At 33.0% G+C, this 15,230-nt stretch overlaps 1 long non-coding RNA gene and 1 other non-coding gene across 2 annotated transcripts; one reads left to right on the top strand and one right to left on the bottom strand.

Moving 5' to 3' along the window:
• The first annotated feature begins 330 nt into the window (after positions 1-330).
• Positions 331-3,107, top strand: LOC123689442. Its single transcript, XR_006750421.1, has 4 exons — positions 331-413; positions 1,420-1,654; positions 2,601-2,681; positions 2,784-3,107. It is a non-coding gene; the product is annotated as an uncharacterized LOC123689442 (long non-coding RNA).
• A 4,984-nt stretch (positions 3,108-8,091) lies between these two features.
• Trnay-gua lies at positions 8,092-8,177 on the bottom strand. The gene is given in 2 exon segments: positions 8,092-8,127; positions 8,141-8,177. It is a non-coding gene; the product is annotated as a tRNA-Tyr (tRNA).
• Positions 8,178-15,230: the final 7,053 nt, after the last annotated feature.

The following is a 15,230-nucleotide window of genomic DNA, read 5'->3' on the forward strand; positions in this document are numbered from 1 at the left end:
TATTATAATCACTCTATGCTATAATTATAAACCTTATCAAAATTACTTGATTAAATTACTCTAGAATATTATTAATTAATTTTTTCTGAAGATCTAACCAATTAATCAAATCGAAACAGTATTATAATTAAGTCAAAATGATATGATTTGACTCATTTGTAACGTATTACTTTAATCTTATCTGTACTGAGAAGAAGTTTTTCGAAATAACGAATTGAGTTAAACTACCTACTATCGACGTGTTGACGCAATATGAAACGTTTTCCCCCCTCATTGGATACGTTCATCCAGTTGTATATCGAGGTCAAAGTGGCGGGGAATTAGTTGTAGAATCGCTTCGCTATCTCTACAACGCGTGACAGATGTGACGAAAAATTTTCATTGTTACAAGAGATATATAACTCAAATAAAAGGTAAGGGTCAATTTGATTATCACCGACGTTGAAATACAATTGTTTTATGATAATTAAAATATCTATATACCTAACTCATCTTAAAAACGAATACATTTTTACGTGGAAGCTAATAATAAAAGCACTCTCTGATGCTTCGCATTATGAGTCGTGCGATAATCATTTTTTGTTCCATTATTAGCAATTTCGAATGAAAAGTTATTACAGTATTCACTATTTCATTATTTTTTCAAATATTATGAAATTATTAATTATATTTTGTTGCTATATACTTTCAGTATTGAAAATTGTAAAAGTATCTGAATTCATCGAATAATTATGATTAGTGATACAATAAATAATATGGTGTGAATATTATTCATTTCTTTGAATATTTTTTTATTAAAGTATCGATATATTTTACTAATTTAACCTTTGATCGTTTCCACTGATTTCATTAAGGATGATTCCCACTAATAACAATACATACTAAGCTTTATTTTTCATCAGTTCAAGCAGTGATTACTTTCACTATTTTCTCATGGTAAACTTATAGCTGTGACGATAAGTGAATATGTACTGCAAATTATTTATTTATTTATTTATTTACACTTCGTTGCTAAAGAAATACAAATAACACAAAATATATAAATTACAAGGGATGCAACGGGCGGCCTTATCGCTAACAAGCGATCTCTTCCAGGCAACCCTAGTAAGAAAAGAAAGAAATAAAAAAAAAAAATGATGGGTGCAAGAAGTGCAGAAGTTATATAAAAAACAAAATAAATTTATATTAATATATAGAACCTTAATTTATTAATAACTATATATATTATAATAACTAACTAAAACAAATCTTGCAAATTCAAGAATAGCAAATAGAGAATTACATTTACAAAACGAACAAATTAGTGAAAATCCACTAAGTATATTGTTTTTAGAGAGTAGGTTGGTAATCTGTCAAGACTAGTGTTTTTCACAAAATTAAAATACTTGATGTTTACGGAAGTGTTTTCGATTGTTTCAGATGACACGAAGAGCATTCTATGTAGTTGAATTCATAGATTTGCCTTTTACAAGTATTGATGAATTCGTATGCGTACCGTATACATGGCTGATATCATATAACAGGATGAAAGACATGGCCGTTGTTGCGTACCCTAAAGACGAAGATCCTATTGATACAAGAGATCGTGTGAAGAGGAAGGAGAGACCCAATTATGAGTGGAGATTTTATTTGGCTATTGTCTCCTATAAATCAGGTAAATTTAAGTAAATGTATTAGTTAATAGATTGTGCATTACATAATTGATTAAGAGATAATAATATCTTTATACATATATTATAATTCTTCTGTGAGTGTGTATGTCACTGAACTTCTCTCAAACGACTGGACCGATTTTGATTAAATTTTTTGTGTGTGTTCAAGGGGTTCTGGGAATGGTTCAGATTCACAATTTTGTCCGCTGGACAATGTTTTTTAATTAACTTTTAATTTATTAGTAGTTGTTGATTTTGGAATGTTTTACATTGGATCCGACAGACGGCGCTACCATCGCACTGTCAAATTTTAAATAATATTCGAATTTTAATTTTAGTCTGTCCCGACAGTTAGCGCTGCGATCAAATTAAAAAAAAGTTTTGTTATCATTGTGTTATTGTAGACCATGTGCTGGATCAAATATTAAATTAAAAGGTACTGAGTGTTTTGAGAAGAGTTTTGAAGTGTGCCTAAAAAACTATACATTTTGCGAATTTAGTGCAGATCCCAATGATTCCTTCAGATTCGCCTATACCATTCAAACGTTTACAATTTCCAATCCGCTTGGCATATGCTATGACTATAAATAAGTCACAAGGCCAAACAATGACAATTTGAAAACCATCGAATTTATTTATTTATATACCTCAGGGTTTAACCAAAAATATTGTACATCCAATGGGCATTACGATAAATTAAGTTTTTTTAAATAAAAAAATATATTTTTTTAATAAAATAGTTTGAGTGTAAGCTTTTTTACCTTTAATTAAAACAAGTCGAAGATTTTATTACACATACTCACACGCTATCGATTAGTATAATTGTAATAAATTTACATGTAATGACGTTAGATATTGTCGTAACATTTGAATAATAATTTTCATGAAAATGACCCAGAGTGTTTTAGCTTATTAAAAAAAGTTTGAAGTCGATATATATTTTTTTAGATTCTTACAGAGACGCAGTATCTTGGATCGGTACGAGAAATTATCCCTAATCTTTGGTTGAAGAAGAATCAAAAGTAACAGGTCAGAATCAAATTATTTAATCAGTGTTCACAATTTTCATTGTAAATACTAAGGTTTTAAATTCCAAGCTTTTCAAAGAATAATAAGAATTTTTATTTATAGATAAGCAACCAAAGCTTCCGATGAATAAGAAACTGCGCAGTGCCTATCAACCAAAAAGATCACGTCCCACGGAAATGGAAAGAAATTGGTCCATCCATGGATCCATTGAATTCAATCGACCAAACCAGACATTTGTCGACGCGTTCAGTACAACAACTAATAGTGGTTAGTCATAATCAATCTCAAAACGATCCACGAATTTAGGAACGCACTTATATTCCTCAAGGTCATGTGGGAAAAATGTGTATGTACAGGGCCAACAAAGGAGTGGAGGCCCTCAAATTATTTTCCACGTGAAATTATGTATTTATGTAAAATACAAAAAAGCTGTCGAAAATATACAAAAAAAAGTTTATCAAATTCCTTTGTTTCAAAAAATATAAAAGTTTCGATAGTTGCTGATTCTTGCTCATATTTTAATTTAGACTCTAGAGTCAGCAAGACTTGTTCTTTTTACATGCTATTCTTAATGGGCGGATAGATAGTCCCTATTTGCTATCGTTAATTTCATTTAAAATTCCTCCTGTGTATGCGACAAGATACTCAAAATTGTTCAGTGTGCCTCGTACGAAGTCGAATTACCTGCGTAATTCTCCAATGTTTCAGGTTTTATCGAACTATGACAACCATTGTCAAGACATTGATATTTTCTACCACAAAAAGAGAGATGTCAAGAAGTACTTGGAGAGAAGCGGGAAGGCTGATTTTTTTAAGTAGTAGTTTTAAATTCTTAGTATTATTTGTTGCTTGTAAATGTCAAATTTCAGTTTTTTAATGTAGTTTTGTTTTTTTTTAAATGTAAAATGGTCTTTTAATGCGGTTGCTTGTTTTCTGTTTTTTTAAACATAATTTGTTAATCTATGTAATCTGTTTTGGCTTTCTGTATTGTATTAGTATTTTGTATAATAATATGTATTAAATAAGCTGTTAGATTACTTATAATGAAATAAATAAATACGCCGGTCATCATTATTTAATTAAATAGTTCTAAAAATAAATATTATACAATATTTTTATATTAGTAATGTTTTTGCCTAATATATTTCAATTATTGTTATAATGCCGTTATAAACTTTGAATACTAAATAATAAAATATTCACTACATCTAGTGGGTCAGGTCAGTCAAAGAATAGATAAATTTGTTGAATTTTTTTACATGAAATTTTCCTAATTAATAGTACCTACACTATTCGATAACAAAACACATTATAGGGATTAAAATATATAATATTCATTAATGAGCAAGTTTTTTAACTTCTGTATTCAGATACAAAATACGCGTTCTATGACATCTACATGAGTATCCATTGGAGGTCATATTTTAATGTAACTACGTCATATTTCGTATTGTTCCGTGTTTTGTAGAGTAACAGATATTTAACATTCAACAGGTTTCAAAGATCTTACCTAATTTTTATTTGTGAGTTAAACTTAACTAGCATAAATAGTTTATAAACACGAGTTACGTAACTTTATGGTGCACATAGTTTTGTCTTTTATTAACATAACTTTTACACATTTAAAGAAAAACACTTTTTTAACGGATTGAAGTTATGTATTATTATAATTATTTAAACATAATTTTCAATTTAACCGACGTTTCGCGTGCTTTACAGCATGTGCAGGTCACGGTGACCACGCACGCTGTTATTGCATGTTGCGAATTATGTTTAAATAATTATTATAATAATACATAACTTCAATCCGTTAGTTACGTAAGTTACTAATAGCCAATATGAGCCCTTTAGCTTTTACCAAACTTAAACATTGAATTTTAGCATTCTTGGTTACGAAGTCCAATAACATAAGTGTCATTTAGATTTATGAACCCGTAGAAAAGCCAAGTTTGTTTTTGTTAGAGTCGTAACCCCTCTACTCCTAATTTTGTGTTAGTTATAAGCTCATGTTTTAAACCAATAAAGTTAGTTGTTACCCATCTTTAAACAAAGAGTTTTATTTAAACAGCTCCATACAAAAATCGCTACCGAACTTAACTCACATTTCTCTTTTTTTATCGACTTTGACATGTTAGCCTCATGGTATCTTCATGTTCCTTGTATAACGCTAACAACACCATATACACTTAATTGTCTTATAGATCAAACGAAAAATCGGCGGTAAAAAGAGACAGACACATAAATTCATAAGAATTAACGTGGGAGAAAATGGGAAAGGAAGCATTATAAACTTTAAATTTAAGTCTAATCTAGATGTCATTAATTATAAAAACTTTTCATCATTGTATTTTTGTCAATGTTTTATAGAACAGGGGGCAAATGGGCAGGTGGCTCAGTGATACCAACGCCCATGGAGACTCTTAATGCCAGAGGGCTCGCGAGTGCGTTGCCGACCTTTTAAGAATTGGTACGCTCTTTTCTTGAAGGACCCTAAGTCGAATTGGTTCGGAAATACTTCAGTCGGCAGCTGGTTCCACAAAGTGGTGGTGCGCGGCAAAAACTGCCTAGAAAAACGCGCAGTTGTGGAACGGTGGACGTCGAGGTGATACGAGTGGAATTTCGTATTCTGCCTCGACGTCCGATGATGAAACTCAGCTGCAGGTATTAATCCGAACAACTCCTCTGAACACTCTCCATGGTAAATGCGGTAGAAGATGCAGAGTGACCCCACATCTCTACGCAACGCCAAAGGATCAAGCCGCTCGGAGAGAGTTTGGTCGTCAACGATTCGAACCGCTCTTCGTTGGATACGGTCAAGTGGAAGGAGCTGGTACTGGGGAGCACCCGCCCAGATGTGAGAACAGTATTCCATGTGAGAGATATTTGCGCTTTATATAGTTGCAAGCGGTGGCCCGGAGTGAAGTACCGTCTCGCCTTGCTGAGCACACCAAGCTTTTTGGAAGCTAATTTAGCCTTTCCCTCCAAGTGACCGCGAAACTGAACGTCGTTCGATATGTCAACGCCACGTATTCCAATGCTGGCTGTGGCTTTAAGGAGATTGTTTTTGAAAAGTGGAGTAGGACGTTTTAGCGGAAAACGCGCAAACTTGAGTCTTCTTGGGGTTAAATTGGACTAAGTTAAGTCGGCCCCAGTCAGAGACTCCAGGTAGTAGAGTTTCGACTTCAGAGATTTGTTCCGGTACTCATCGCCAACTGCCCACTGTACGTCGCTGTAAAGCCCGCGTAACGTCGGATAAATTTAAAATTATTTTAAATAATTATAAGTTTACAATAACACATAGCTTCAATCCGGTGAAAAAATGTTTTCATTACAAGAAATTTACTAACTGTAGGAACTAACAAACTACATACATATTACATACTAAAGCTTACCCTTAATCTGCTCATAGCAAATTGTAATAATTTTGCATCAGGTGGCTGCAAAATATTTGAAATAGTTTTTAATTCAACACTAGAAAAGGTTTAGATTTAAAGCAGTATATTATTTATGTAAATGATATTAATTAATTAATAGATATACTTACGACTGGTCTTTCTGGTATTGGTTTTCGTGTCTGCGATAAAAAAATTACGAATGAATAAAATTGTACTTCTTTATAGCAACGGCTCACGTCCACAGATAATTTAAATTAAATAGTGTTCTGTATAATTGTAGTTTGTACTTACAATTATCTCTTCATCTTCCCAATACATACTCATCTATTAAATAAACAAAAAAGAATGATATATCTATTAAATTAGTCAAATATGTCATCTGCCAAGCCGCGCTTTAACAGTATCGTGAAGTTTGACATACGTCACTAGCGGCTGTGACGTGTCTTTGATAATACCGTTCACAGTTCGTTCTCACTCATTCTCGGTCACTCTCGGTTCATAATTTTGATTGAGCAGTTTTGGCCTTGGCTTCAGTGTGCGACACTTATCCCAGAGGTCGTAGGTTCGAATTCGCCTGTGCCTAAATGGACTTTCTTTCTATTTAACATTCGCTCAAACGGTGAAGGAAAATATCGTGAGGAAAGCGGCTTGAAACGCAAAAATACGATGGCGAGTGTCAGACTGAAGCTGATCACCAACTTGCCTATTAGATTGACAAATGAAAATGAAACAGATACAGAAAGCTGAGACCCACACCTAGAATGGTTGTAGCAGCACTGATTAATTTTATTTATAGTCATTTGGATTAATTCGGAACATAACGGTTATGGGTAGTATGCACACATTGTGGCCGACAGTAGAATGCTGTGGAACACTCTGCTCCTCAGCATAATACTGTGGCAGGGCCAATTACAACCACAGCACACACGCACTACATACAGAAAACATACCTTGTTCTTAAAATTTGATAAATTGTTATCTCTCATTCTTTTTTTGAATTAAACTAAATTTATTTTTCCTTTGTCTATTTCTATGTCTACATTGTTTACGCCTTGTTTTATAATAGTACTTACCCCAGGACTAGGTCCGACTTTTTTTGGTTTGTACTACAATATGTTAAAGAATATTAAAATAAACGTTATACCGGAAATATTTTATTCTAATTTTAAAAATAAAAAAAATTACCAAATTAAGTCCAGCCTGCTTCAAATTGGTATACTGAAAAAGTTAGAGAGCTGTTTAATTTATAATAACTTCTAGAAATAATTCGAACTAATAAAGGTCTGAAATATAAGTTTTTTCTCCAAATTTGTTCAAATGCACATACGCCAATTAAATATTTTAGTTGGCACCTGGTATATAGTACAGTTGACCCTAGCTGGTGCTTTTCTTGCTTAAGAAATAAGTATCGCAATCAAACTAGAAAATGCTGCTACCATTTCTGTTACAGGGGCTTTTTAATTTGTTTTAATTTTGTATTTGTTTATGTTTTCACTATGTCGGTCAAGAATATTGTTAATACTGTATGTTTGGGTCTAGGAAATAAATACTTTTAATTTAAATTCATAGGAAACCTACTTGGCCACCAATCGCTGCTCTCTGAAAAAAAAGTTACACTTTAAATGTTTAAACTTCGAATTGTGTTGATTTTAACCCTGTACCTTCCTTTTACAATATAATTAAATAAATATCAATTGAATAAAGATACTGTACTTACAGTATCTTCTAGAAGTTGTTTGCCATATGGCTGCAAAAAAGTAATATTACAATATTCTTGATCGTCATTTAGTTTATAACAAATATACATTAAAAATAATAAATTCCTTTACGATATAATAATAATAAGGTTGTTATGTATATTTACCCCTAAACCACGGGCATCAGATGCTTTCTAAAAGAAATATAGTATTTCACATAAAAAATTTATTAACCAATATAATTTCGCAAAAATACATACATTTTTCATTCTTTCCATTTCGGTGAATCTGTTGGACTGAAAAAAATAAATAAAAAGTTCCTTCGAGCCGGATTTGAACCAGCGACCTATGGATACCAACTTTAACACTACAGTCCACCGCTCTACCAACTGAGCTATCGAAGGTATATGTATGTTGTTTAAATAGATAACCAATTTGGACGATATTAATACTTATTTTTATTGTTATTTTTTTAATAAGAATAAAATATAATCTTTATATTATTTTGTTTGTTTGAAATATAACTTAATGTTAAAGCAGTGCCCACAGCGTTTTTATATGTTACTAGTGGACCCGACAGACGTTGTCCTGCATGATATTTCAAGTGATAAGGATATTAGATTATGAAATTATCTACTGTAGCGCCATCTCACGGGCTGATTTGTGAATCTAAACCACCCAGGGCTCCACCCAAACAGCTAAGTGAGCTCAGTGAGAAACAACCTATAGTAGAATTATATATATGTAAGCTCAAACTGCATAGTGTGAAAATTTGATTGAAATCGGTTAATTAGTTTAGGAGTCCATTGCGGACAAACAACGTCACGCGTAATTTATATATATTAAGATTTTATGGTACAAAATCTCAATTTTAATGTCAGGATTTGACTATATTATTTTTTTCCATTAAGTTGGTCACATAATTCATATAGCCTCTTTGACTTTTATAGACTTGGTTCAGAAAAGTGAAAGGAATCCAGTTTTGGTTCATCTCTTTATATAATATATATTATGTGTATACAGTTTAACAAATATTGGACAAGACCTTTTAAGTATTTATTTTTCAATCACCGTTTTAAAATAAGGATTTCGGTACTATGTTAAACTCTTAGTTTAGATGCTAAAGTAAAATCTTAAATTCACATATATTACATTCATTACATTACCTCTAAATCTTGATGGATTGGTAAACGGATGCCCACACCCTAAACATATCAATAATTTAAAATAATATTTCAATTGAATTAAAAAACATATTTTTTATCGAATTAGAGAAACACAGAATTACCATACAAGTTAGCAGAAACTTATTGACTTCAGATAGTACTTCCTCGTAAGAAAAGGTAATATTTTAAAAATCGGTAGCATACCTACTTTACGTACTTTTAGAATACTTTAATACCTCTTTCTTTTTATTAAACTAATTTAGATTAAAAAAGAGAGATTTATTAATAAATATATAAACTAGGTAAATTTGTCGAATCACTCTCCAAAAAATTTTTTTTTCCTACATATCTTCATCACTCGGCTATGATGTACCATGCAATAATGTGGTAGTACCTGCTCCTAAACGCAATAGAAATTAGAGCTGATTTGTGGAATTAACGAAAAAAGCTACAAATTTTTGACATTAACCTAACCTCAGAAAAGCCTATTAGAATTAAAAAAAACCTTACCTAACGTAACATATTTAATATTTAATTTACTGGGAACTGAGACAAAGTCATATACATCGTACCTGTAATGGGTTTTTATTTTTTACGCCCCTTTGATATTACTTGGGATACATAAAAGTCAGAGAAACTTCGACAAATTTACCAAAACTTTGTCTTATTTGTATAACCTATTTAGTGTTATAGTTAAAACATACCCGAGGTTCTTCTAAGCGATTACTAAAATCCTGTAAACAAATCTTTATTGGCAAAACAAAACCAGTTGCGTTGATTTTGACCTTGGATTTCGTGTTAATTTATTTCTCTTAATAGGCACGTAAATTATCATATTCTTGACACACGTCAATTCGGCCTCCGGAAATATCCTCATGATATTTATGGGCGAGTTAGAGCCCGCTGTCCATCGAAATCACCGCTTGTGCCGAATAGTAGAGTATGTTACTGACATATTAACAAGTCTGTAGTACAATTTAGGAAACTGACGGACTCCCTCACCTGACAACCTCCAGTAATGGAGAGGCACTTGAAGAAGAAGATTAAGAAGAATTTTTCCAGCTACGATCTGTGCTCGAGCAACATGTCGGATACCCCATTCTGGGCCGGACCTTCATGTCAGTCACGAGGTCCAGATCGCACTTGGTTCTAAAGTGTCTGACAACCATAATGAAATTTAAAATAGAATAGGAAACTTGATTTTACTGTGAACTTACTGGGGGTGGCATACGAGGTCTGTAATTATTCTGGTGATAACACAAAATTAATCTTATTAAAGAGAATACTATATAAAATATTTACATTTGTTAACGAATATTACCTGAGCTCCCATATCAGGCTAAAATAAAATTATACACACATTTAAAACTTAATAGCGAATTAACGTGTTCGACGTTTAATAGCTCTCACAATTCAAATTCGACGGTAAATTACTAATTAAGTAGTAATTATTATTTCACAAGCGTAGATTTCTTTTCCGCATCGTATCACCTGATAGAGTAATAATAAACTTAATAAAAAATCCGGAGCTACTAAAAGCTATGAAAAAACAATTAAATTTATATTTGTCAAATAATGACAAGTATAAAGTGGTTCAGGTATGATGGTCATATATAAACAATTTTTTAGAAGTCAGTACTAAAAAGTACGCAAAATCACTAAAATAACTAGTACTATTTTTGTTTTATATAATAGGGGGGGCAAACGAGCCTGCGGGACGCCCAAAAAGGGCTGTAATCGCAGCCCATATACACGCATTTTTTGTGAGTGCGTTGCCGGCCTTTGAGGGAAAGAGAACGCTCGAGCTTTGAATAGTTGGAGGTCGTATCTGTCAGGAAAGACCCCCACCGGGAGTCAATTCTACAATTCGCTAGTTCTCAAAAGAAAATGACTTGCGAAACGGACTATTTAAGATTTTGAGCCATCAAGGTTGATGTTGGTGAAATTTAGAATTCATACGGCTCGTACGATGGTGAAACGAGGCAGAAGGAATCACTCCAAACAATCCTTCAGAACACTCACTGTACATTTACAGAAAACGCAAAAAAATAAAATCTTTAGTCAACAATAATTGATCATTAGACATCTTCACAGTTCACGATATTCAAAATAATTAAATTGTAATTTAGATCTTTTATTAGACTTCGTATACTATTGATGCGAGAGCATTTCTTAACCTAATTAAAACAACTAAATATATGATAAATTTTGGACATTTCACGTCAAATTATCTATTATATATATATATATATATTTAACATGTTCTATGTATCATAGGTATAAAAAATCAAACCCTCATCCTTTCGCTGAAGGGTTGTTTATCCCAAGGGGCACCGGGATACCTGCCAACGGGATAATCCTAAAACATATTGAAATAAATATTATTATTGATGTATTAGAATTAAGAAAATATTATAATTCTGCATTGAGTTATAGTGATTAGTAATTGAGGATGCTTGCTTCTTGTTAAGTGGCTCTGTTAAGTAAATCCGACGCTATACAATAAAATTACATGTTTTGACAGGCTTGCTGCGACTGAGGGAGTAGAATTTTTTTTATAATGTGGTTGAAGATGACATGATTTGATGACACAGACAAACGAATCTATATCAATAAATAATTAAAATAAACATAGAAAGGTCGGCTCGCATTATGTGTGGCTGAGGGATTCCAAATACTCAATTCAAATAAATTATTTAAGCAAATAAATTGGCCAAATTGAGTGTGGTGAGTCGCGTCCAAACTTTGAACGACCGCGCATTTCAGGCAACGAAATAATTTTGGTAGAACTTACTAAATCTTTTTGATCAAAAAAGTTATTCCTCTGTCCATTGGTACACGCAAAACAGATGAATATCATCAGTAACATTGCTATTCTGTGCGTGTTTGACCACAATTAGTTGTTCAGCTGATTGCTAATTAATAACCATTGATAGGACTTCGGGTAAGGTTAGCAAAACTTGATAAGCAGCAATATAGCGAAAAGATTTACTGATATCTTGATTTATTTATTTCGTAATCTTACAGCTAATAAAATTTATATATAATAAACAATTACACTTAAAATATAGCCAGAGATAGGATACATAATATTGACCTATAAAAAGTTAACAAAAGAGAACAAACAATAAAAATATTCAATATGTTATTAAGCAATCTAATTTGGCTGTGTTTGATGGTGTAAAAGTTAGTACTTTAACTGAATGCGATGGTGTGTGTATGGGTGATCATGATGCAGGTGATTTTGTACTGTGTATATTCTTATTGCTGTTAATTTTATGTGTTGTGATAATGTTTAGTCAACGCACAGTACTACTTGGCTCCATAAGATCCAGAAATCTTAAGTCAAGAGCGATCTAAAATATGGCGCCACTATACTTACTATAAGCCTGAATAGGTAAATAAAATTCAGCCACATTGACGAAATGAAACTAGAGCGAGGACCAATTTTCGTTCTAGTAAATTTTGCCACTGAGCAAGTTACTAATAAATTTCTGAACTAGCTGCAATGTATAAATTAAATATTTAATTGAATCATATGCAAGTTATTTATTACTTATTATTTATAGAATGGACTTTTTGGAACGAAGTTCCTTATCGCGCGTTGTGAAAAGAGGCTAGACGGAAAAAATTCTTACGAAAAGTTGTCACGACACTTTTTGCTATAGTTGTTGTAATTCACCAGTTCTCGACCGATCACCGAAGTTAAGCAACGTCGGGCGAGGTCAGTACTTGGATGGGTGACCGCCTGGGAACACCTCGTGATGTTGTCTTTTTTTTCTTTTCCTACGGATAAGAAATGTAAACAACGGAGTATAATACTACCATGCCAATACACCGCAGTGCAGTTTTTTCAAGACAAATAAAATAGAACCCAAACATAATATGTTTCCTACTTCAATTACCACAAGCCAATTATTACTAAAGCCTACTGATTAAATTTTAATAACATTATATTAGTTAATAATAAAAAAAATATTATAACTTCAAAAAATTAAATTTTATTACAATGCCTTCACTAATTAATCGAAAGGAACTTCGTTCCATCCGGGTGTCCCTTGACACCTCTCAAGTTTTTAATTTTTTGTTTGTTTGCTGATAGTATAAAGGCGAGTCTAGTTAATGAGATGGCCTGTCTGGATTTATCTTTCTCGCAATAACATATTGTTCAAGCGTATAATTAATTTATCTTCGAGGTCATAGATCGCTGGTTATAATTACTAGTCTTTTCAGATGATATGATCTTTCAATAATCTTCATTGACATTTCATGCAGTACTGATTTATCAATCAGTGAATAAGTAGCTATACTAATATGATATAAAACACGAATAATGTTTATTTTTTATAAAGTACGTGTAAATTGATATTTACGTGCAAAATAAATTTACCAGGAAATGTAGCCATAAAACTAAAACAAATCGAGGAAGCAGCAAGATTGATGGTGACAGCGCTTACCTGTTAACTGAGAAGACAAATGCTATCTAAATCCTTCCGAAATTATCCTTTTCTACTTGACCAAAAGGTTTGTATAGACGACTCTGTAGATACAAACACAAGAAAGAGTTTCGGTATGAAGGGGCTTAGTAATCCGTTGGATTTCAGAATTAACTCAAAATATATAAATAACGCCGAGAATTTAGTTCTGTGGCGATTATTGTTCTTGTGTGGAGACGTATAAATAAAACTCTTTAAGGTTTGATAAATCCATTATGTTATTGGATATTATAGGATAATGTTAAAATACAATTTATGAGTGTAGTAAAAACCTAGGGGCTAATATTGGCTTGAACTGTGCTATGTTTACATTCTGTTTACGCTTATAATTATTACCTAAAATACTTAACTAAGTTAGGTAACATAACTCGAGTTTTATACATAGAACTATTGAAATTTTCGTCACAAGAAAATGTGGATTGTACACCTGAAAAACGGTATAATAGACAGTATGGGTTTGAAGTCCAGTCTGGGTGGCGAATAATAACATTAATAGAACATAGAAATTGTTTACATGAATATTGGGCGGAACCTCCCTAGTACCAGCTCCATCCACTTGACCGTATTCAACGAAGAACGGTTCGAATTGAGGACAACCAATCCCTTTCCAAGCGGCTCGGTTCCTCAACGTTGTGTAGAGATCTAGGGATACTCTGCATCTTCTACCGCATTTACCATGGAGAGTGTTCAGATGAGTTGATCGTACGTGCTGCTCATTTTGATTTCAAAATTAGCCTTCTGTGCCTGACATACGACACATTTTGTGCCTAAGGCAGGCCGGTATACTCACGATGCTTTTCTTCCACGTTCGAATGTTAAATACGGAAGCAGAAAGACAGATAGAAAGTTCGTTGGTGCGCTGCCGGGAATCGAACCTACGGCATCATGGATGACAGTCGCACGTTAGATCCACTGGGTCAATACTATAGGTGCATCCATAAATTATCTTTATAGAAGAAACCTTAAGAATTAATGCGGCTGGAACAGTAGTGAGCAGCACATACAATAACTTATGTATGTATTGCATTTATCTCAGTAACATAACTGTGGCAGATAATTAATCTCTTTAGTTTAAACAGCATAAGTTTGAATCTTAACCTCGACTAGCAATTTCTAAAGTTACACTAAGGCAGGTGATATACTCTTACGAGGAAAAGGTTTTCACATTAATTAAAAAAAAATTGAAATACTCGCTATTGATAAAGTGTGTAAAGGTCCGGTTTAGTAATATTTTTTTTTAATATCACATGTATAAAATTGTCTTGACTTAGCTTAGTGTTACGCTTAAATTAACTTATTTAATTATTTATCAAAAAGGAAACATGACAGACGCAGCACAAACAGAGAGATCACTCACTATCCGTGTGGCTTGATCTCTTGGCGGTGCGTAGAGATGGGGAAACCCCCCATCTTCTATCGCATTTACTTTACGGATTACATACGGGTTACTCCCGCGCGCTCTGCGATCGCTTGGCGAGCGACCGCTGGCTGTTATTAGTAACCGCCTGTATTGTGATAATCAACCGCCGAGTCTGCGATAAACGCAACCGCAGCGGTTGCGTAACCGCACAAAACTCCGGTCTCGTGAGATTTAAAAATAGAACTCCAAACCGCCACCGGGGCGAGCGCGGGTGCAAATCGCTATGTAAGTCATTAGCGTTACTTCGTCAAGTGTATATCTGGCTTATAGCTTATCGTAGTTTAAGTTCGTAATAATCATCACTTAACACAAAATGTGTAAACGTTGTGCAGTTTAACTTTCGTAACTTAGATCTAGGTATTCTGTTGCACGTAG

This window comes from Pieris rapae, chromosome 9 (genome assembly GCF_905147795.1).
Source record: "Pieris rapae chromosome 9, ilPieRapa1.1, whole genome shotgun sequence".
Classification (NCBI taxonomy): domain Eukaryota; kingdom Metazoa; phylum Arthropoda; class Insecta; order Lepidoptera; family Pieridae; genus Pieris; species Pieris rapae.